We start from the raw sequence: 24,376 nt of genomic DNA, 5'->3' as shown, positions 1-24,376 counted from the left end.
AGTGGGCACTTTGGTTTAAATAGCCTTCTGTGCTTTTACAGTTGTATACTTCACATTTCTTCTTTCATATTACAATTGCATGATCCAGTACAAGTTCTCCTGTCCCAATGCAGTATGATCACTGTAACACATTTCCTCGTATGTGATTCACGTCATTTCCTATGATCGTGACGCAAGTCTGTGTCGCAGAGCGTTTGGCGCACCAACGGCAAGCAGTAATATAGATGGTCTTTTCCTGAGCACGCTTCCTTCAACCTTCCCTTTCATCTCTGCCTGGCTAGGGGCTTCCTTAGGACAGATCTCACTGGGGGATTCATACCCTATCAAAGGAATGTAAATAAAACTCGTCCTGAACATATATAATTGCACAGGCAGCGGTGTCAATTACAGGGTTGCTTCCCAGCAAGGCTCTACAGATGACATGACAAGCTTATTTAGTCGTATTTCTCTGTATAAAAAATAGATTTTAATAGGTTTGGCTTTGCAGTGCTGTGACATGGACTTTGCAGTTGCTGCCAACAACTTCCTATAGAAGCTACTGTTACGGGAATACCCCCTACATGGAGTAGAGTCGTATTCCACGCACCGCGAGCCCGAACTGCAAGTATCTGGTATCTTGTTTTCTTCGATTTTGGCCCCAACTCACATAAATCAAGAATAAAGACCTAGGCCTGTCCCTTGACATGAGTGAGTGCCTGGTTCATTCCTAGACCCAGAAGAGTGAACCAAGCATGCCTCGTTTGTTTGCCAATAGACTATTGTCCCCGTCATGGGCTTAGCATGTAAAGCGGGTGTGGCAACATACAGTGTTTATGTAAATGTAAATTGATACTTGTATAGCGCACTACTCACCCGCAAGGGTCTCAAGGCGCTTGTACGAATACCGCTGTGGAACCCATCCTGGCTTTCCCTGTGAGTGTCCACTCCTGGGCACCCCCCAAGGTGGAGGCCAGGCATCCTTAGCGTTGTGGGGGCCGTTGTGGAGATTAAGCAAGCTATTGCCCAGAGTTGCAGAGTGGGACCCATGATTGGAATAGATACCGAGGCAAGAATGATCAGGTCCGTGGAATATGAGCCCAAGACCCGCCGAGGAAGGGAATTGAACCCTGGTCCCGGGCTAGACCTCTGCATCAGGGTCTGCCGCTCTAACCATTGAGCCACACTTCTCCACAAAATATATATGTGAATCAGTAGTTGTGACCAGACCTAGATGAAGGCCAGTCCTGTGCGGATCCAGGCACTGACCCATCGCCATGAGCTGTAATGCCACCAAGAAGTGCCTGTGGTGGCCTCGGTGACCTCAGTCCATGCCAAGGGAAAGTGGGAAGAGAAAAACCGTGATGCATGAGAGTGAGTAGTATTTAGTTTTGTGTGTATTAAAGTACTTTTTTTCCATAAAGCACTGGTTTGGACAACCATGTATTGCACACCGGAGTGCTTGTGGAGTTCTGACCTCAATGCACCCCACACTACCACCCCAAGAAGCCTGCGACTGCTTGCCATGGTCACCACTCAGAGTCAAGTGCTGAAGGGATTGTACTTGCCCCAGTTTGCAGAACAATACTAGGAGACACCCGGGGTCGTCAGAGGTGAGCGACCCCAGCCCCCACAGCTCAGGCCCAGTACCCCCTGCTTGCCCTGTAGCCCCCTGAACAGGGCCTGACAGAGGCTTTACCTTACAAACACTGCTTTCCACTGGGATGCTCCATCCCACATGTGTCACGAATGACTCGCTGTGTGTCACGGGCATGTGTATATGGGGGCTTCGAGTAATGTCTAGGGCTCAGCATTAGGCTGTGCAGCATCGTGCACCATATTTTGACCATGTACAGGGCTATGCCGCCTTTTGGCTGGGTTTGCACTATCGAAATACCATATACATTCCTACCTATATATATGCATCAAGTCAATTAGGGAAGCAGGGCTAGCCCTCACCCTATAGCAATCCTGAGATCTCCTTAGATTCCGCTTCGTTACCCAGAGCAGCTTGGCGTGGATGCACGAGCAATATGCACATTTAGAATGGTGTACTAGGCCCAATATGTATGTATGTATGCATGTATGTATGTAATGGGTTTTGTATGGTGCAAACCTGGCCACCCAACACCTTTACAGATCTTGTTTCCTAAACCAGGGATGCCCAAAGAAGGCCTAGGAAGGCGGTATCAATGTCAGACTTTCAGGATAACTACAATGTAAGTGAGTTCCATTTGTATTAAATGTACACAAACGGGCACTGCGGTCGGACTTACTAAACCTAAGCTCCTACAACTTTCCTAAGAACTTTAATATAACACAAATCAAGTCCTTTTGTACATTTTAAGATTTAGACTTCAATATTCATCAAACCAGAATTTGCATTCAGTGGTCACTTTTATGATAAGGTTTGATCTTGCAACTGTCATCTTTACAATGGCTTTTGCTTGAGGACTTAACCAGTGAAGACGCTGAAGGGGAAATGGAAACCCCAAGAACATACTACTAACCCCTACACTTGAGTAGAGAATCCATGTCCCCCTGGAACACAAACCCACTCCGAAGGTACTGCTCTGTTTCTCAAGAGGATCTTGAAATCCGCCTTCCACGTAGGCCGCGGAGAGAAATGACCAATGCGTCAAGTGAGGTGACAAAAATTTACCAGCGGGAAAGAAACTCTGAAGTCTTCAAAATACTCAATATTCCATAAATAAATGTGTCTCAGGCGTATAAAAAGATATGTGTGTGAAGCTATAATGATGAGCAGTGTCACCCACTTGTCAAAACCGTAATCTTAAATACATATCGCAAACACACGCGGTCGAACAAAGTTCGGTGCCATGATAGCGCTTGAGCGAAGGCTCCAATGTAAAGAGCCAGAGCTGCAATTTTTAAAATTTTCTAGAAGTCTGAAGATTTGATACTATGGTAAGAAAGATCAACCAAGGCAGATTCAGAAGGCAAACAATGACAGTAGCAGTCACTGGAGTTAGTTTGGGGTCAGAAGATAGCAAGTTCAGGCTTCTTCAGAACTTGCCCAACACGCAGGGCCAGGTGGACTGGGTCCAGCCATTCCTACGACTGTGCACCAAAGACCGGTTGGCCCACGAGTTTGAGTGGAGGTTGATGGGATACATGAGCAGGTGGGACTAATGGAGGAGAAGGAGTTCTTTCCTTACTTGATCACCTTTCTCCCAGGACTGGTACGAACGCTGGCCATCATGAGACACCTTCCGCCTGAAAATTCGATCCCTCGGCGCTTATAAGAGAGGTTCCACCATTGATAAATCCACTAGAATCCACATTTCATCAGAGGTTAATCCTCCTCAATCCTGGTGCATTTACACACTACTTAAATCATACAAATCAGACTTTCTTGAAGCAAAGTACCACATTTGTTTCAGAAACAGAGGACAAAGCCTTGTAGGAGGAGAGGCCTCCAAGCGTTACAACTTGTTGATATACAAGGCAACTCAAGGGCCACTACACAACTGATTCGAACCGCCACCAGTGACGTATATCACCAGTATAACCACATGCTCTATATATAACTTAGTATACAACCCTCCGATGAACCGTCCTTATTTCCAAAGTGATACAACCAACCTTGCACAACGGGAAACAGCCGTTACACTGCAAGTGTTCCAACGCATGGCATTACCCCGCATGCCGTTGCAACGCGAAAGGTGTGTTGCAGGGGGTAGAAGGTTTTCGATTTAACTCCAACACCTTCCCTACTGTTGCACACACTAGAGTTGGAATAGTAAATTAAACTAGTCCAACTTCCAGTGCACCCCCGACAGCAAGTCGGGGTAAAGATTTGCATTGCAACGGCATGCAGGGTAATGGCATGCGTTGTAACGTCATACAACCTTGCACAACATAACCTCACACTATCAAACAGGGCTGTGGACCTGGGAGACCTCTACACTCGAGCACTAGTAAGGTACCCGAAGAACATGGTACTTCAAACAATTAATTGGCCAACTAATGAACTCCAGCGTGCCACAGTCTAATGCCCTCAACTCTAGACAACGGGCTACCACATTGTGTGACGTTGTGACAATGCCTTGGTCAATCATGCGGCGAAGGGGACAAGACTTAACACAGAACAAGTATCCGATCAAAAAACGTGCTTCCACGAAGAAACTTGCTTAAGGTTAACTCTGAATTTTACAGTTAAACTCTCGTAGCCGCCAAAAAAGGAGTAATGTCCTCCCACACTAAAACCTTTAGCCCATCTTGATGGCAATGTCAAAACAGTCCATTAAAGCTTTTCAACTCTCCAAGGGCAATGACAGTGGAGACTCTGTATCTGTCAGGAAAATAGCAGTTCACCAGGCCTCCATCTTCTCAAACAAAGTTTCAGGCTCTGGAAAGAAGCAGGGGAGTTTCAGGGCTTTATCCAACTTCACTCCACACCGTTGTCTTTCCTGTCGCTAAATATGTGCATGAATCGGAAAGAAAAAAAGCCCATTTCCAATCTCCATGTATAAATAAGGCAACTTCTATCTCTTGACTGTTCTGTATTTAGAAGGAACTTCCTCAGCAATATGATCACCTGTTCGGTCGTGTATTTCACTAATTGACGACCGCCTGCCCAATGACTGCCCAGACTCATAGCACAAGTCTCTTAATGTTTCTTGAGCTCACCATGGCATCCCCTCAGGACACGGTCTCCTCTGCCTTGTGATTTTGGATTACCAACATAGTGAATCCCAGACTCCCTTTGCTGATCCACTTGATCGCAAGCCTGCTAAAGCTTCGATCTCAACAAGGCATGATCTCTCAAGACTCCACCATGCAATATTCACAATTTAAAGAAACTAAAACCGGATTGTAACAACTTGGCGAACTATACTACTTTCAAGGTTCTCTTGACGGAGACGCTAGAAACCCGGGTATCAGTTGATGTATTTACTTACCTGGATCTTTCTGCTTACCTACCTGGATATCGGGTAACTTTCTGCTTCCTTACATGGAGGACAGGTATCTATCGAAGGTCTGGACACAGACCACCCTTCTCAACCGCACAGGGGTTCTTTTGATACTAGCATTAACGGACCTCTCCACACCTTTCAATATTGTTGATCACCAGTTGCGCTCAACCTTCTGGCTTTATGTACCAGTGTGTAAAGAAACACCCTAACATGGTTCCTTTTCTTCCTAACTAAACGAAGCCCTTACATCTAGAAAGCAACCCCCATTAACTGTTAGATCCCACAAGGTCTGGCTATTTCACCAAACCTGTTTAATATCAACATCACTCCACTACCGGGTAGCTTGGGAACCGGCGACATTGGACATTTAATTAAAGTCGGTGACCGCAGATCCACATCAAAGTACAGGAGGTACCTGGGGTCCACAGAGGCAAATTACCCAAAAGGCGTCTGCTACTGGATGCAAAGAAATCAAATCAGAAGACAGAAATGCTGCTTCTGTGACCGGTACAACACTCACCACTCTTGTATATATGGCTTGGCTCATGGTTACCCTCCTAAACCTCACCCAAACGTTTTATAGAGCGCGTCTATGTTCTTCGTTAGTGACCTTCCCTTCACTCCCTATATGTAGTAATGAGTCTACCATGAGCATCTTTCGTTGCTAATCACAACTTCAAGGAATTCTCCCAGCCTACAAGTCCCCACAAAATAGAATTTGAGCTTGACATTGATCGCAACTCTGTCAACACGCGGCTGCCAAATCACGGTCTTTCCAAGCTACAAAGTGTTCAGAAGTATACAGCTGGGGCATCTTCATCCAGGTCAGAATGACCTAACTCCAGCCCACGTTAAATTGGGTCCTCGTTGAAGAGCTAGCACCAGTTAAGACCTGTTCGACGCTAGATTATGATTCCAAAGTTTTCACCACCAGGCACCTGATCCCGTCACACTACAATAACGGAGGACCCTCTGTGACCAAGGTCCTGTCCGGCAGATGTGTGGACCCTCATTTCAGCCTAGAACGTGACCCAATCAAATTCTATATTGTACGTAAGACTCGCCTCTTCTGCTCTACATGTGAGCTGGTGCTGTGCCTGGCCATCAGTCTGCATTGGTGCCTGACCTGGTGAGGTCTCTCTTCAAATCAGTATCCTTCAATAGCATCTTGAATCCCACTCTCTCCACCATTGTGGAACTTGTGTGTAAGACCACTTTGGTTACTGCCACCCAGAGGCCCTGCACCACCAAGACTTCACCACCCTTATACCTCTGGGAGGTAGCACTGAATGTGGCTGGGGACACTATTGATGCCACACAAATCACTGTTCCCCACTCACTTTCCAACCACATTGTTCTTCTAAGTAGCACACCTTGACATTACAGTGACATATATTGCTGGCCTATCTTCTTGACTACCATGTCCTTTCAGAGGTACCCAGTAGCACGTGTCACCAAGTTGGCTGATAACTTTACGATATTCGTTGCATGATCAAGCCAATGCAAACATTACAGTCTTCCTCGATTTAGTGTCTGCAGCCCATTCTCTATGACATTCCATATGCACCAGCTTCCCATGGTCCCCACCCCATCAATGCTGCATACACACAGATTTCTGATTGAGAAGATCTTTATAGTTTTGAGTCATTTTTCCTCTGGTTTATCTTTGCGCCAACTCTTGCTTTTATTTTCCCATTCCTTTTACGCACTTGGAGAAGTATTTTACTAGAATAGCCTTCTTCACGACCACAAGGGGGGTTTACAATGCAAGTGAGTGCCACTCGAATGAGGCAGTCGCCAGGCCCTGCCAGCACGGCTGCTGGGCATCCAAGCTCAACACCTTCTGCAAAAAGCATTTGTGCCACCCTCTAACCCGGGCACCTCCAGCACTGAAACAACAGATCATGGGCAGGTTGGACAAAGGGATGAAAGTAAAGTGGAGAGTGTTTTACTTTTTAACACCTTCCATGCTGGTGACGGAACCACTCCGTCACCAGCCTCGGATGCGCTGTGCTGATGACGGAGTGGTTCCGTCACGGCCCTGCCGCCGCGCCTGTGCGGCGCTGATTTCGCGCCTGCGCGGCACGTTCTATTGAGCGGGCGGGGCCGTGACGGAACCACTTCGTCACAAGCACAGCGCGCCCGAGGCTCGTGACAGAGCGGTTCCGTCACGAGCATAGGAGCGCCGCGCGTCCCCCTCCCCCCTCCCCCCTAGCGCTGCGGCGGAATTACCGCCGCAGCAAAGGGGTTAAGATTAGAGTCCCTATTTTTGGAAAAGATGAGCCAAGCACACACAAGTCAACAGAGCTGCAATGCCAACTTTGCTCCTGGCTACACAATCCTGAATAGGTACGGTCTGCCACATACTATACCCGGTCAGGAGAGTGATCTAACTACCGCCATCTTTCCTGCTTGATTACGAAACCCGTGCTTTTTTCCCATCAGAACTCACCAAGTGAAACCTTTCCATTACCGAACCCCTGATGTACAAATCCTGCACTGTGCATGTTCTACTATTCACGTTAGCCTGGCTGATGAAGGGTGTTAGCCAGAAACAGGTCCCAGGATGCTTGTTTCCGGTTCACCGAAGACCTGGCTTGGCAGTTCTGGCTGGACTGTTCCCATGAGGCACAGGGTCAAGACTGATTTGCATATAGCTTGGTCTGAACTGAGGTGGCGGAGTGAGCTAAAGAACGATGATGGATTCAACCCAGATCTGTGACTGGGGGTGAGTGTTTGCAAAGTTTCAGCGCTCTGTCCATCATCTCCTTGTGTCTACTCGTCCTCCACATCAGTTCTCCTGATCCCTTTGCGCTTTAAACTCTTTTAATCTCTCTCTGGGCTGCAGTCTCACCAAGCACTATTTGCGAAATAACAGCACAGTGGCCATACCTAGCGTGATATGCAATGCCACAATATTTATGAGCTTTGGGAACGAGTGGGAGGAAAAGAAGGAAAAAAACTGGATGATTAAAAAAAAAAAAAAAGGTTAGGATATTGCAGGTTTGATTGCTGCTGGATACCTAAAGAGGTGTTTCTCCACCTCTCCTGGGAGTGGTGTGCTGAAGGACTTGAAGAGATGGCCGGTCAGTCATCTCAAAGGAATAACTGATATTTTAGATCAAAGTGGAAAAATTGACCCAAAAAAAACAGCTGCGCAACAAAATCTGGAGTGCTGGATCCATGCCAGATTTTTAAGATAACTACATTTATCCAAATGGGGATATGGCAAAAATCTGGCATGGATCCGGCCCTTTAGGACCGATTTTGGAGAACACAGAGTTAAAAGCATGTTAGCTGAGTGGAACGGTGTCAAGTGACGGGATCAGTGCAGTGTTGGCTGCGATACCGTAGGACCTGAAGATCAGAAGCCGTTCATGAAACAATATGGAACAGAGTTCACAGGGAAGTGAAAGACCAGACAATCCAGGGCACTAAACTCAGCAGGCACCACAGGACGTCACGCCGCTGACGAGGAACTTTCCAACACTGGAGGAGGTTCTTAGATCCTCCTCGATAACCACCTGGAATCATGTCCTTCAACTTGGGATGCTTCACTCTGATGAGGCCAAGTATCATACAAGAGTCATATCTGACAGCAGGATTACTTGACTGAAACTTCTATTGAAGTTAAAGGTCTCAACATTCTGGTTATCCGCCATCGGCAGGTAAGGGGAAAATTTACCCCCAGAGAGAGCAAGTCTAGAATATACTTCTGCGGAGACCTCCTCTCTGAAAAGAGCAGTCTTTGAAGTATTGATTAGAACATTGCCCCAGTAGAGAATAGTAGAAACCCCATTCCAAAGGTTTTCTAAGCAAATTATATTGAAAAGCACGACACCAACCACATTAACGGTGTTTTTGTCAAAATGCTTCTTCAATGATCTTCGCCCTGACTGTCTCAAAGAGGTCCATATTGTAAGAGCAGGTCATGTTCAGCCCTAGTCGTCATTAGAACTTTAACTGATACAAGGCTGCTGCACCAGTAACTCGACAGGATTGCTTAAATCCACTCTTCAATCACGCCAGTAAAAATATTTAATTTATATAAAACAAAAGTAGAAATAAAAAAATAAAAAACAAACTGAAACCATGATGGTTCATCTTAATTTTACAAAATAAATTAGAAGATTAGGTACATTTTGTAACACTGAAGTTTTAAAACATGGGATGGCGGGAAGAGAGATTTAGGGGTCGGACCATGGACCATGGACCTGGGAGGAAGGTTGGTGAGACTGGCACAAAGGGCAGAGATAAGGGGTAAAAGTGGAGACTGGATGGGGTACGTGGGTGAAGAAATTAGGATATGTCGAGCAACACAGATGGGTAATGTCTAGGACAGACAGACAGAACTGTACACGCTAGGGAAGGATTTGTACCTAGGGGGCGGGACAGAGAGTCAAAGGGGAAAGCACTCAATGAGCAGAAGGAAATGGAAACAGATGAGACTAGAAGAAGTAGGAACACTGAAACAAGAGGATAGGACCGCGACAAAAAAGTTATTTTATGATTCAGCTGCAAAATGCGCTCTAGGAAAGGACGGGTTTAATGCGGTTTTATTTCAGACAACGCATTCCAAAAATACTTTAATCATTTCAATATTTATTTTAAAATAAGTTACATGGCAAATTACTTTTTGTTACCATAGATGTCCAGGTACAAATTCAGGTAGGATTTTGTGGAGTTGGGTAATACCTACCAAGTGAGTGCCTCAAACTTATGGTCATTACACTTTAGGGCGGTGCTGCAGAGGCACGTGCTCTGCCCAGCACTCCTCCATCGAAAAGACTGGCCTGATCAATGCAAGTCATAGGAAAGCCATGTTTGTAAAAAAAAGTGGGTTTTCATTTACATAGCATCCTCATCCTGGGCTGCTTAGAACCAACTAGACTCAGATACATAAACTTGAGACAAACTGTTCCAATGACTTGGAGTGGAATGGCCCCCCTCGATTATGCCCTTCCTCTATGCGAAGAAGACGTCCAACAATGTTTGAGGGTGGTGGCTACTAACTCTCAATGAGCAGGATAAGAAAAACGGTCTTTCAATCTTCTGGAATAGTCGAAATCAGGACGCAATAATGGTGTTCCCAATGGACCGAGCCGCCATGTTTGTTGAGCTGAAACGGCATCAATTTTTTCACATTGGTGTCGAGGGACGCCACAGCCGAACAAGCAATGGAACCGCTCAGCCTTAGCGGATTGCTCTATTTGCTTTTCGCTTACAACCGCTACACCAGAGGCCTGCTGGGAAAAGCTGGGAGGCAAGTTTCACATTTCCTGCTGCCATCTTATTTTCTAATCAGCCCTGCCCCCGCTGGGGTGTAACGACCTCCTGCCAAGCGGCCCCATTTCAGATAATAGCTGCAGTAGTACTGGGAGATGCAGGCAAAGCTCTGATGAGCGGCTCCTCACAGAAGCAGGACCAGGCTTGTCGCCTTTGAAGGAAGGCAAGAAAGTTTACCGCTGCAGTCCCTGGTGTGTACTTGCAATGATTACCAATGATATCTGTCAACTAAACCATAGTGCAGGTTACCAGCTTGGACAATGAGCGGGGAGTTCAAGAGGCCCATCTTGGAATGGGTTGGGGTTTCAACCACTAGTCTAAAACCTGTCTTGGGGATAGTCACATGCCGCCGTGTCAGACAGGAGACTTCAGTGGATCTGGACTTGCGTTCCACTATTGGCTCGGTTTCTTGGACAAGGCGAGGATTCCTCACAGCTGACCATTAGGACTACGGTAACCTGAAGAATTTCCAAACTGATGCCTTTCGAATATGTTACTGCAGATATAAACCCACAACTGTCACACGGGGACGCAACTACATAAGTGTACCCCATAAAAAGGAATTTAAAGAAAATACAAGTTGTAGCTACACGGGTGTACAACTCCAGTTGTCAAGGGTGAGAGCTTGACACATTTTCTGAATATTTACAAAAAAGAAATGTACATACAAAAATCATTTACATAGGCTTAGGGATCCAGAAAACAAAGTAAATTACATCCCTCTAGGACAAGATTTGCAAACACCATCTGTGGAAGATCTTCCTGCCTTCTACCAGGGGTTCTTTCTGCGCTTTAGTATCACACTTGGAGCCCACCGAGGGCTTGGACCGGTATAGCTGCTTGTCAAGCCCTCAAGTGCTTCTGTGTGAAACGAAAATCTAATGTATAAAAGGGACTCCCTTGGTAAACAATAACAGAAGCCTTTGGCACAGCCCTTGACGGGCCACAATGTTCCAAAAGTGCATTATAGGCAGGTCAATATATATCTACTGTTTAAACACTTCCCTTTGCTGTGTGGACTCTGGTAAATTGTTTTCACCACAGTTTGAGTTCATACCTATGTATCTATACGTTTGCACGGTCAAGATGCCCCATGTCTAGAGCACAGGCAACACCATTCATAGAAAGTAGAATTCCAGTTTAGTATCATCTTGAAACTATTTTTGATGTCAAGTTTGTGGAAATACAAAGTTCATTACCACTTTGCCCATTCTCCTCCTCACAGTGTCGAGGGTGGCACCCCCACCGGGCATTGGTGCCATGTAATTAAACACCCGTTTATCTAGCATTGCTTTCCTTCTCCAGGGAGGGCATATCTTGGGCACATTTCAGCCGGGTCAACCTCTTCCAGTCAGTCTACTTAGCCCCGGCCCATCTCCTCAGTGGCTTCACTCCAAATGTATTTATTTATAGAGTATTAAATAGCGCGAACAAGATCCCGAAGGATATCAGAGCGCTTTACAAAAAAGATGGAAGGAGGGTAACACATACAATATCGAATGTCTTCATAGCTTCTATTTCAACAGGAGGAGCGCTCTGTGCGGGATCCATTGAGGCCCCTCCATTTGGGTATCTATTGGTGACGCTGTCGAACATCGAGGACGCAACCTTATTGCACCATTTTCTAATTTACGGACAAGTGCCAGGCACTGAGGGTGTAAGCCAACTGGATTTGGGGGAAGGCTTGCTTACAGATCTGCTTCACTCCTTGCCACCGCCACCATCATGAACCATGGGAATGACATCAGCGTGGGCAGGGTGACGACCCACCTTTTTTGGAACATGATGGGCAACCTAGTACATCTTCGATAACAAGCAATGGGATTTAAAACCAGAATTCAGATAGCAATCTTGAATGCTTCAATGCCAAATAGTAGGAGAATATGACAAATGGGTAGTAGGGTATTTTGGGGGTGGGGGGAACCTATGAACCAAAGGAAAATACATCAATCAAGAGGGCTTGCTAGAAGTAAAGGTACACCTTAGGAAGAGCTGGTTAAACATCTAGCAGGAGAAGGAACAGCTCAACTAGGGGTAACAGCTGTAAAGAACAAGTTACTTACCTTCGGTAACGCTTTTTCTGGTAGATACTATATCTGCCTGTGGATTCCTCACCTTGTGAATATCCCCCTTGCGTCAGCAACGTTCGGAAATTTTCTTCGTAGCACGCCGACGTGGACGACGTCACAGGAGCACGGCATCGCGCGCGACTCCGTCTGACGTCACCGACCCCATATCAGGCCCACGCCGGCGTGATGACGTCAGTTCCGCCCTTTTTTCCATGCCTTCGAGGCACACGGACGGGCCAACGACAGCAAATATGCATATATACAATGTACACAGTACATACAAACCATCATAGCACACAGTGCATAGCAAAGGTATCAAAACCCAAAATATATACAAACAATAAAACCAGGTATAGCAGAGTGGACAACGGGGAGGCGGGTGGGCATGTGAGGAATCCACAGGCAGATATAGTATCTACCAGAAAAAGCGTTACCGAAGGTAAGTAACTTGTTCTTCTGATAGATACATCTGCCGTGTGGATTCCTCACCTTGTGAATAGAGTCCCACAGCAGTCCCCACTCCCGGAGGAGGGTGACCACTCTGCTATACCAGGAAATCTTGGAGAACAGAGCGCGCGAAGTGGCCGTCCCTCCTCACCTCGGTATCCAAGCAGTAGTGCTTCGCGAAAGTGTGGAGGGAGGCCCAAGTCGCGGCTCTGCAAATATCCTCTACAGGTACACCCCTAGACAAAGCAGATGTTGCAGACTTTGCTCTAGTTGAATGTGCTCTAATACCCTCAGGAGGGTCCTTACCCGCAAGGGAGTAGCAGATCTTGATGCACAGGATTATCCACCTGGAAAGTGTGCGCTTGTGCACCGCTCTGCCCTTCTTGCAGCCAGCAAAACCAACAAACAGCTGGTCGTCCATCCGGAAGTCTTTAGTCCTGTCCAGATAGAAAGACACCGCCCTCTTAGGGTGCAGGCGATGCAGTCTCTCTTCCTCCTTAGACGGGTGAGGGGGAGGATAGAAGGTAGGAAGGGTAATGGACTGCCCAAGATGGAAAGGAGTCACCACCTTAGGCAGAAAAGCAGCCCTGGTCCTGAGAACCATTCGTTCAGCATGAATGGTCAGGAATGGGGGCTTGGAACTAAGAGCTTGAAGCTCACTTACCCTCCTTGCCGAAGTGATTGCAACGAGGAAGATAGTTTTAAAAGAGAGAAGCCTCAATGGACACTTGTGCAAGGGTTCGAAGGGAGAACCCATTAAGAAGGTCAGCACAAGATTCAAATCCCAATGAGGAACAACAAAAGGAGTAGGAGGGAACATATTTATGAGACCCCTCAAGAATCTTAAAACCACCGGAGATTTAAAGAGAGAGGGCTGATCCGGCAAACAGAGAAACGCCGATAAGGCCGAAAGATACCCCTTGACCGTGGACACAGCCAAACCTTGCTGCGCCAGAGAAAGAGCAAATTGTAAAATATCAGATAAATGAGCCTTCAAAGGGTCAACATCCCACTCCCTGCACCAAGAAACAAATTTAGACCACCTATAGGAATAAATGGACTTAGTGGAGTCGCGCCTGGCAGAAAGAATGACATCCACCACATCGTGAGGGAGAGAAAAAGAACTCAAGTTGCCCCGTTCAATCTCCAGGCATGAAGGTGTAATGTCTGGAGGTGGGGGTGTAGAACCTGCCCCTCCATCTGAGAGAGGAGGTCTGCCCTGTGAGGGAGACGGAGCGGCGGGTGAGAGGAGAGGTGGAGTAGGTCTGTGTACCACACCCTTCTCGGCCAATCCGGGGCGATCAATATGACTTGGGCCCGGTCTTGGCGAATCTTCCTCAGAACCCGAGGAATCAAGGGTATGGGAGGAAACGCGTAAAGGAGTTGATTTCCCCAACTCAACTGAAACGCGTCCCCCAAAGCTCCTTGCAACGGATACTGGAGACTGCAGAATGATGGGCAGTGAGCATTCTCGCAAGTGGCAAACAGGTCCACCCGAGGAGCACCCCACATCTGAAAGTTGTCGTGAACCACCTCCGGGTGAAGCCTCCACTCGTGGTCGGCAGAGAACTGCCGACTGAGACTGTCCGCACGAACGTTCAGAACCCCGGCCAGATGATTTGCCATCAGACAAATCTGATGATCCTGAACCCAGGACCAGAGACGCAGAGCCTCTCTGCAGAGACACTGTGACCCTCCTACTCCCTGCTTGTTGATGTACCACATCGCGGTCGTGTTGTCCGTCAGGACTTGAACCGACCGACCGCGAAGGGAAGGGAGGAAGGCCTTGAGCGCCAAACGTATCGCCCGCAATTCCAGAAGGTTGATGTGAAGCAACCTTTCTTCTGGAGACCAAAGGCCCTTGACCTCCAGGTCCCCCAGATGAGCACCCCACCCGAGAGTGGATGCATCCGTTATCACTGTGGCCACTGATGGAGGCAGATGAAAAGGCTTTCCTTGAGACAGATTGCCTTCCACGCCCCACCAAGACAGATCCGCTGCAGCTTCTCTGGAGATCCTCACTGACTCCCTGAGATCTCCGTTGTGCTGATACCACTGCCTGCGGAGGCACCACTGGAGTGCCCTCATGTGCCAGCGTGCATGACTGACCAACAGAATGCAAGAAGCCATCAGAGGACGGAGGTCCTCATCCTGGGCTCCTCACCCTCCACCTGGGACGACTCCTGGTGGCCCCCCGCCCTGGGCACCGCACCCAAACCGACAGACCATGCACGCAACCTGGGCTTCATCCTGGACTCCTCCCTCTCCATGACCAGGCAAGTCAACGTCTCCTCGGCGTGCTTCAACATCCTACGCATGCTACGGAAAATCTTCTGGTGGATCCCCACCGAGACCAGGAAGACCGTCACCCAGGCCCTCGTCACCAGCCGACTGGACTACGGCAACGCCCTCTACGCCGGGACCACCGCCAAGCTCCAGAAGAGACTCCAGCGGATCCAGAACGCCTCAGCCAGACTCATCCTCGACATCCCACGAACCAGCCACATCTCCGGACATCTGAGAGACCTTCACTGGCTCCCCGTCAACAAAAGAATCACCTTCCGCCTCCTCACCCACGCACACAAAGCCCTACACGACCAAGGCCCGAGCTACCTCAACAGCCGAGTCAACTTCTACGCTCCCAAACGCCACCTCCGATCAGCCAACCACGCCCTCGCCGCCGTCCCCCGCATCCGAAGAGCGACTACAGGAGGAAGGTCCTTCTCCTACCTGGCCGCCAAGACCTGGAACTCCCTCCCTCCCGACCTGCGCCTGACCCAAGACCACCTCTCCTTCAGGAAGAAGCTGAAGACCTGGCTGTTCGAGCAGTAGCGGCACCCCCCCCCCCCTCCCAGCGCCTTGAGACCCTACGGGTATGTAGCGCGCTCTATAAGTGTCAATGATTGATTGATTGATCAGACCGAGCAGACGAAGGACCTTCAGGACTGGAACAACCGCTCCATTGTAGAATAAAGGCATCATCTCCTGTATGTCGTGAATCTTTTGAGGTGGAGGGAATGCACGACATACAGTAGTGTCCAGTACCGCACCTATGAACAGGTTGCGCTGGGAGGGCACCAGGTGAGACTTGGGTACATTGATCGAAAAACCCAACCTGTGCAACAACTGAGTTGTCTCCTGCAGATGATGGAGCACCTTCTCCGGCGACTCCGCTTTGATCAGCCAGTCGTCCAGATAGGGGAACACAGGTATCCCCGATCTTCTGAGATGCACAGCCACCACTGCCATCACCTTGGTGAAAACTCGAGGCGCAGTAGTAAGTCCAAACGGAAGGACCGCAAACTGGTAGTGCTGCGATCCCACCGTAAAACGGAGATACTTTCTGTGCGACTTCAGAATGGGGATGTGAAAATACGCATCCTGCAAGTCGATCGACACCATCCAGTCTTCTTCCATCAGCGCCAGAAGAACCTGCGCAAGAGTGAGCATCTTGAACTTTTCCTGTTTCAGGTAAAGGTTCAAAATCCTGAGATCCAGGATTGGCCGAAGCCTGCCATCCTTCTTGGGGATCAAGAAATACCGGGAGTAGCACCCTTGACTCCTCTCCTGCTCTGGAACCACCTCTATTGCACCCTTTCGGAACAGAGCCAGGACTTCTTCCTGCAGGAGAAGCAGGTGATCCTCTGAACAATAACCTTGGCAAGGAGGGTAATTGGGAGGGAACTCCTGAAAAGGAAGTGCATACCCATTCTCTACGAGATTGAGAACCCAAAGATCTGATGTAACCGATTCCCAATCTCGTAGAAAATGAGTAAGCCGACCCCCTACTGGCCCCACATGATCCAGAATGGTGGATCTAGGGCTGCTTTGCTGATGCGGGTGGGGGTTGGGCATTATTGGAGGAAGTGGAGGAAGAGGAGAATTGACGTCCACGACCCTTCTGTCTACCTCTATAGGACTTATATAGAGGGTTCTGCTGTTGCTGCTGTTGTTGTTGGCCTTGCCTGAAGGGACGAAAAGAGGATCTACCAAATCCTCTAAACTTTCTAGTTGTCGACCCTCTCATCTGGAGACCCAAAGACCTTGCAGTGGCACAGCTATCTTTAAACCTTTCCAAGGCTACATCCGCCTTTTTACCAAAAAGGCCAGTCCCTTCAAAAGGTAAGTCCAGCAATGTAGACTGCACATCCGCAGAGAAATCAGAGGACTTTAACCACGCAGCCCTCCTGGTCGCAACAGAAGAGCCCATAATCCTGGCAACAGAATCAACAGTGTCCATGCCACTCTGAATGACCATGCGTGCAGCAGCCTGAGTGTCAGATACCACCTCATTAAAGTTCTTTCTATCTTCCTCAGGAAGCTTGGGTGATAACTGCTTCACTGAATCCATCAACGCATGCACATACCTTCCTAAAAGGCAAGTAGCATTACATGATTTAAGAGCCATGCTCCCTGAAGAGAAAGTCTTCTTTGCAGACTGATCTAATTTCTTTGCTTCTTTGTCCGCTGGTACTTGAGGGAAAGAGCCAGCAGCCCTGTTAGAACATGCCGCCTGCACCACAAGACTTTCTGGAGAGGGGTGTGAAGAAAGGAAAGCAGGGTCATCAGGAGCCACCCTATAGCGCATTGCAACAGCTCTCGAAACTGCAGGAGCAGACAACGGTCTCTTCCAAATCTCTTTTATTGGATCCGTTAAAGCATCAGTGAACGGCAGTGTAGGTTCAACAATAGAAGAGGGAGAGTGTAAAACTTCAGTGAGGATGTTGGGTTTGTACTCAACTGTGGGCAGCTTCAAGTTGAGAAGATCAGCAGCCTTCCTAATAACAACGTGATAGGGTGCCGCATCCTTAGAAGGAGCATCAGAAGCCGAAGGTAGACCCCACTCAGGAGAGAGCTCCAGACCACTAGCATCACGAAGGTCTTCAAAATCATCATCCTGATCAGGAAGCTCACCTTCTTCCACATCTGAATCTTCATCTTCCCTTTGTTCAAGAAGACGCTGAGCCCTTCGTCTCGACCACTCTATTCGAATCGAAGTCGGCGGATTCGGTAACGACTCCGACGGAGCCGGATTCGACGTCGAGCGAGGAGTCGGGGCAGCCGGAAGATGAGACTCACGGACAGGTGTGGAACCTCGATCCAAACTACGAGGTCGATCCGGAGTCGGCGAAGCCGCATGCGGAGTCGAAGACCTCGGTGGCGCCGTACCGAGCCAAGGTGTAAGAGGCGCCGGCATAAAAGGCATAAATGGAGCTGGGGCGTACGACTGAGGAATGCCCAAATTGTACGATAATGGACCCATGGGACCAACAGGTGCTCCAGCGGGGTACATCGCCCTGGAATACACTCCAAACATCGCATTGAGAAAATGCGAGGGATCCTGACCAGGACCAGGAAAGGGAGGGTACGAACCTACCGGATGTTCTAACGGAGGTCGTTCCGACACCTGTTCACCCTGACCTTCTGGGTCCACAGGAGTCTCTATCGGAGCCGGAGTCTGAGGAATTACTTCTTCTTCCTCTTCATGTTCCGAAGGATGTAAAGATACCGGATCCGGTTCCGGTTCCGGAGTCGGAGAACCTTCGATTGGATCCGGTTCCGGAGTCGGAGAACCTTCGATTGACAAAGCAGGAGAAGGAGAAACAAAGTCCTTATGGTGTTTACGAGACTTTTTCTTTGAATCAGAAGATTCCTTCCCTGAATAATGTTTTGAACTGTGCTTCCTCCTCTTGTGTTTTCTCTTCGAGGAGCTCGAAGCGTGACCTGAAGCCGACTTGGATCCAGACCTAGATCTCTCCCTGGACCTCGACTTCGCTCTGGATCTTGACTCCGCTCTGGATCTCGAACCCGCTCTGGATCTCGACGCCGATCTCGACGTCGATCGAGACCTATGCTTCGACTTCGAGAGTCTCGACGTTGACCTTGAAGACCTTCCAGTATCTTGTCCTTTTACCTTCGCGAGAAGTAGCTTTGCTTCACGCTCACGAAGCGCCTTTGGGTTCATTTTAAAACAGGAACTACAATTCTTGACGTCGTGAACCGAACCAAGACACCACAAACAATCCTTATGTGGGTCAGTGATAGACATCATGCGGGCACAAGACCTACATTGCTTAAATCCTGTCTTCCTCGACGACATTCTCGATGAAGAAACAAATCGCAAGGAGAAACAGAAACTTTAAGACAATAGCTAGATACTAAGTATCGCAGAAGATCCCGAAAACCGTTAGCGTCGAAGACGCGGAAAAAAGGGAACTGACGTCATCACGCCGGCGTGGGCCTGATATGGGGTCGGTGACGTCAGACGGAGTCGCGCGCGATGCCGTGCTCCTGTGACGTCGTCCACGTCGGCGTGCTACGAAGAAAATTTCCGAACGTTGCTGACGCAAGGGGGATATTCACAAGGTGAGGAATCCACACGGCAGATGTATCTATCAGAAGCTAGCTTCTGAAGCCCCCACCTACGAATCCCTGTCTACTCTGAACCACCTACCTACCAGTCCCTCGGGACCATGCCTACAGCTACCCGCAGCTTAACTAGAGGAGACAAAGCTCGCTGAGAGGACAACACTCACCCAGGGGCAAAATGAGCAATGTTAGCTGCTGCGGACTCCAACCTCCAGAGTTCCCAGCTCTTCTGGAACCCGCAAGGCTCGGCCACAAGACTCATCCTTTCACTGTACCCACTGGGTGGGTGAGTCGATATCAGCGCCTCCTTCTTCCTTTCCTCTTTTTTAACCCTAGGTCTGCAATTCCATTTTGATATCAATTTTGCATTTACATTCACACAGTCGTACATTTTTACCCGAGTAATTAAGTTTAAGTCTTCTGGTTCAGGGTAACTTTTCACAATTTTTTGAATGGATTAAATTGGTGTTTGATCGCCTTGACTGAGTGGGTATGTGGACGCTCAAAAGTGAAAGTGCTGTTGAGAGCGGACTCAGGAGGGCGCACTTAACCCCAAATTCCCAACTCTCTAAACTAGCAAATATTCTTGATGAGAGGGAGTCGCGTCTTGAGGATGTCTCCCTTGAGGACCCCGGTCCTCGGACAAGGGGACGGAGTCGGGATAAGGACCAGATGAAGCAACTTAGTAATCGTACACTATCTGAGCATGGTACCACCAGGCAGAAGACTAAAACCAATCCTCCTAAGTCATGTCATGCTGGTCAACACCCACCCAAGGTTCAGTTCAGAGGAAGGAGACTGGGAAGCACAAAACTGCTATAATGGATCGAAAAACAGACGAGCGCGGGGCCGGGAAAGAACCAGCACCCGCCTCAGCTGATGGAAGTCAAATGACTCCTGATTGGCCATCAGTAGCCCCTGTGCACGTGACAACGCCGCTCTGATGGAGTTAAGAGAAGACTTTGGTGAAGACCCATGAAAAAGACAAAACATCTTCAGAGAAAGATCAGACTTTAATGGTTGAATTACCAGGATCTCCTGAAGCGGACTTGATGTTACCATCTCTCCAGACGTGGAAACACCTCTCCTTGTTGTCACGAGGCCTCTTCAATGTGGTTTTACCTTACTGCACATATCCAACCCCTTGCATCCTGCATACATGTGATAAGAAGCCATGGCATAAACCATATGAGGATGCTAAGAGTATAATAAGCTATTTATTACCACTGTTGGGGAAGGGGCATCATGACCCGTGACTCATTGCCGCACCCAACACACACAACAATGGTAATAAAAAGCATAACACACAGTTTCACAGGGACCCATGACATTATGGTAATATTTCCGGGTCCCTGGGAAATTGCGATTCTCATTAACATTACTAGAGAATCTTGATTTCATTAAAGACACGGAGGCTGACATTATGCATTTACCTTTAATGCAGACCCCAGCAGCCGCATACATCACAATATAAACATTCCAGCCTCACAATGACAGCTTTTAACCCACACTGCAGAGCTTTACACCTGTCAGGATTACAAGATTAGGGGGTGACTTTACGCAGAGGGGTTTCCTAATTATGCGGTATATTCTCTGCAGTATTCGTTTGATCGATTTGATCTGGAAAAAGCATGTTTCTAAAAATCTGAGAATTGTGTGGCAAGAGTAACACATACATAATAATGTGGTAAACGCCACATCCACAAAGTCACATTATTCCACTGGAGCCGTTTAGTAAACAAGCAATTCATGGAGAGTAAATAAAAATAAAACTTTCTAATTGGGATCGGTGTCAATGGTAAGGTCAGTCTTGAAGAGAACAGCGTCAACAATCTTTAACTTCAAGAGACGGAATTTATTTTTGATAATGCAGAGGGCGGGTTGCTTTATAAAAAAAATCCGAATTTTTAACGAAATAATTAACTACATAATTACGTACTGTGCTCTTTTCACTGTAGACTGACAAACAATATAGTCTGGTATTACATGTACTATTTTCAATAAAGATATCCCGGTTTGAAAAATAAAATTTTCAAGTCAGCTGCCACAACATAAAACACAGCATAAAAAAAGACATAGTGAGTATCACAGTAACATGGGTAATATTATCCTACATTCTGGTTTCGGGGTTCCGGGGCCATTTACAAACCACTCGGCCTCCAGCTTTGTGGTTTATTATATCACCAGGACCCCTCAATGGCAATATTAGACCCTGTAACACGGCTAACCATTATTAACAAATATACACACACACGCACACACACATATATATATATATATATATTTTTTTTTTTTCACCAAATTGTCCTTTCAAAGAAATGCGCTCTCTCTCACAGCCGGTGCGTGCGTCGAGGTCGGACCAGACCTCGTAAAAATGCTTCACCAAAAGACGCCAGAACAAACACACGCACTCCACGGACTTCGAAATAATCGATTTATTTCAGTGCCATTTCCCCTTCACCAACGCGTTTCACCCGACAGGGCTTGTTCACGGTGCAATCTATCAATAGTCCATTGTCTCTTTTTACATTAAATACATTTTTCCACAGTTACACATTAGGATGCATTGTGGGATATGTAGTGTCATGTGTATACACCCAAATTGTGAAAAAATAAATTACTTATTTTTTTCCTATTTGTTTTTTCATTTCCAAGTTATACAGTTACTGAGACCATTACGAGGAGGCCAGACAATATACAGAATAATAGAGTGGACATTAACTAAAACACCTGACATAAAACATAAAATTCTACCCCTAAATGACATTGTGAATTACAAGTATAACTTGGAAATGAAAAAACAAATAGGAAAAAAATAAGTAATTTATTTTTTCACAATTTGGGTGTATACACATGACACTACATATCCCACAATGCATCCTAATGTGTAACTCTGGAAAAATGTATTTAATGTAAAAAGAGACAATGGACTATTGATAGATTGCACTGTGAACATGCCCTGTCGGGTGTAACGCGTTGGTGAAGGGGAAATGGCACTGAAATAAATCGTTTATTTCGAAGTCCGTGTGTTTGTTCTGGCGTCTTTTGGTGATGAGAGAGAGAGCGCGCGAGCACACACACACGCGAGCAAGCACACACACACACACGCGAGCACACACACACACACACACGCGAGCACACACACACACACACACACGCGCGAGCACACACACACACACACACACACACACACACACACACACACACACACACCTACCTCCCCCCCCCCACCCCACCCCACCCCACCCCACCCCACCCACCCCACCCACCTGAAAATTCCATTCTGCTTGCGGGATTTGGGTAATTTCGCGTTCCGCAGAGAATGCGGATTTGCCACAAATTCTGTGATCAGAGGCTTCGCAGAATTTTTTGCTTGTTTGCGCTTTCAAAATGCGTTTTTGCTAGATATTTCTCCCGAGCACGCAAACAGCATTCGCGAACAGCAAAAAAAGTGTTGCGAACTGGCGGAACAAGCAATTCCGCGTGTTTGTGGAACTTTTGCGTGCTCGCTGAGATTTGTTACTGTTTCGCAGAGCTTTGCGTAGCGCGACTACGCAAATTCCGCCCATCCCTAATATATACACATATACATTTATATACATGTATACACACACACACCACTTGAACCAATACCAGCAGTAGACACAATGACATTAACACTACCCCCGAAAAGTTCAAAATCAGGAATTGAATTGTTGGTCGGAAATAATCCTTCCCTTTGGGATAATTTTTCATGGCCTTTATGCCTGGGCGACAGTCATACCCCAAAAGATGACGTCAAAAGCCTGGGAGGATTCTTCGATACTAGTCATGGCAGCATTGGCCAAGAAACTGGTGGGATCATGTTTTGGTCTCTTAAGAGCCCTCAGGTAGACAATCAAAAGGCTTCCCACTGATATTCGTAGAATAGTAATACAAGGACTTATTCTGTCACGTCGAATGTATGACGATACAACGCATACCATTACAACGCATGCCTTTACAACGAATTTTTTACATCGCAACATCCTTTACAACGCATGATTTTACACCGCACGCCACTACAAAGCATTTTTACAAACTACCTTTACAACGCATTTCATTACATCGCATATTACATTTACAACGCATACCATTACATTGCATTTAAGGTAAGTGTTGGATAGTATAGGGGGTAATAATTACTATTCTAACTCCAGTGAGTGCAACAGTAGGGTAAGTGTTGGATACTGTAAGGGTACTATGCATTGTAATGGTATGTGTTGTAATGTCTTGAGATGTAATGCCTGCGTTTTAGTGACATGCGTTGTAATGGTATGCGTTGTAGTGACATGCTATGTAATGTCTGCGTTGTAATGGCATGCGATGTAAAGGATGTTGCGATGTAAAAAATATGTTGTAATGGTAATGCGATGTAAAAGTTGTGTTGTAAAGGTTGTTTCCCGTCACGTCTAGACTACGTAACTGTTTATCTTGGGAGCCCTATGTACGTCAACAGAAAGCTACAGGTCATACAGAATGCCGCAGCGAGACTCCTGCTGAATATCCCTAAGTCACATTCAGCACGACCGGCGCGGGCGAGCCTTCATTTTTTTCCATGTGAGGAAGAGAATTGACTTGAAGAATCTCTGTATAGTTCACAAAGTAAAACACCACATATTTTGAAGCAATTCATCGTTCCTCACCATGATGCACGGGACCTGCGATGAAACAACCAATTTCTTCTGGCAAAACAGAGAATAAAAGAGCCAGAAGCGGAGAGGGTTCCTTTGCCTATGCGGGAACCCAGGCTCTGGAACTCACTTCCGCTTTGCCTAAGATGTAATAATAATCAGCTCAGCTTTAGGAAGCAACTGAAAACGTATCTGTTCTCTTGATTTGGTTTGTCATCCCTCAGGTCTGCTTTTAGCGCTGGGAAGCCTGTGTTTGGGTAGCCATGCGCTCTACAAGACCCATAAACAAACAAACAAACAAACAAATAAAGTAAGTAAGTAAGTAAGTAAGCAAGCAAGCAAGTAAGCAAGTAAGCAAGTAAGCAAGTAAGCAAGTAAGCAAATAAGTAAGTAAGTAACTAAATTGTGACATTTGACGGGTCCTGGACACCCCGCGGAGCTCCTTTCTCTTCATGGGAAGACAGCAGAGGCTGGCCGGGTGTTGGTGATGCTAAGCCGCCGCGGCCTAGTGTAGAGGTTGGAGCTTCCTGGCATACACGGCGTAGCCCACTGTTTTTCTGAATGGAAAGCTCCTTCTGAGACGCCATGCCTGGCTCTCGGAAGATTAAAAGGGCGGCCAGGAAGGGGGATATTTCCT

General features: G+C 47.3%; 1 protein-coding gene across 2 annotated transcripts in view; it reads right to left on the bottom strand.

The window, feature by feature from the left end:
* The window catches only part of DIS3L2 (DIS3 like 3'-5' exoribonuclease 2), an 879,376-nt gene that overhangs the window by 88,148 nt on the left and 766,852 nt on the right, over nucleotides 1-24,376 (bottom strand). The window lies entirely within an intron of this gene.

The sequence above is a fragment of the Lissotriton helveticus genome, chromosome 11, assembly GCF_964261635.1.
Source record: "Lissotriton helveticus chromosome 11, aLisHel1.1, whole genome shotgun sequence".
NCBI classification, from domain to species: Eukaryota; Metazoa; Chordata; class Amphibia; order Caudata; family Salamandridae; genus Lissotriton; species Lissotriton helveticus.
This window is presented reverse-complemented; position numbering and strand designations above follow the sequence as displayed.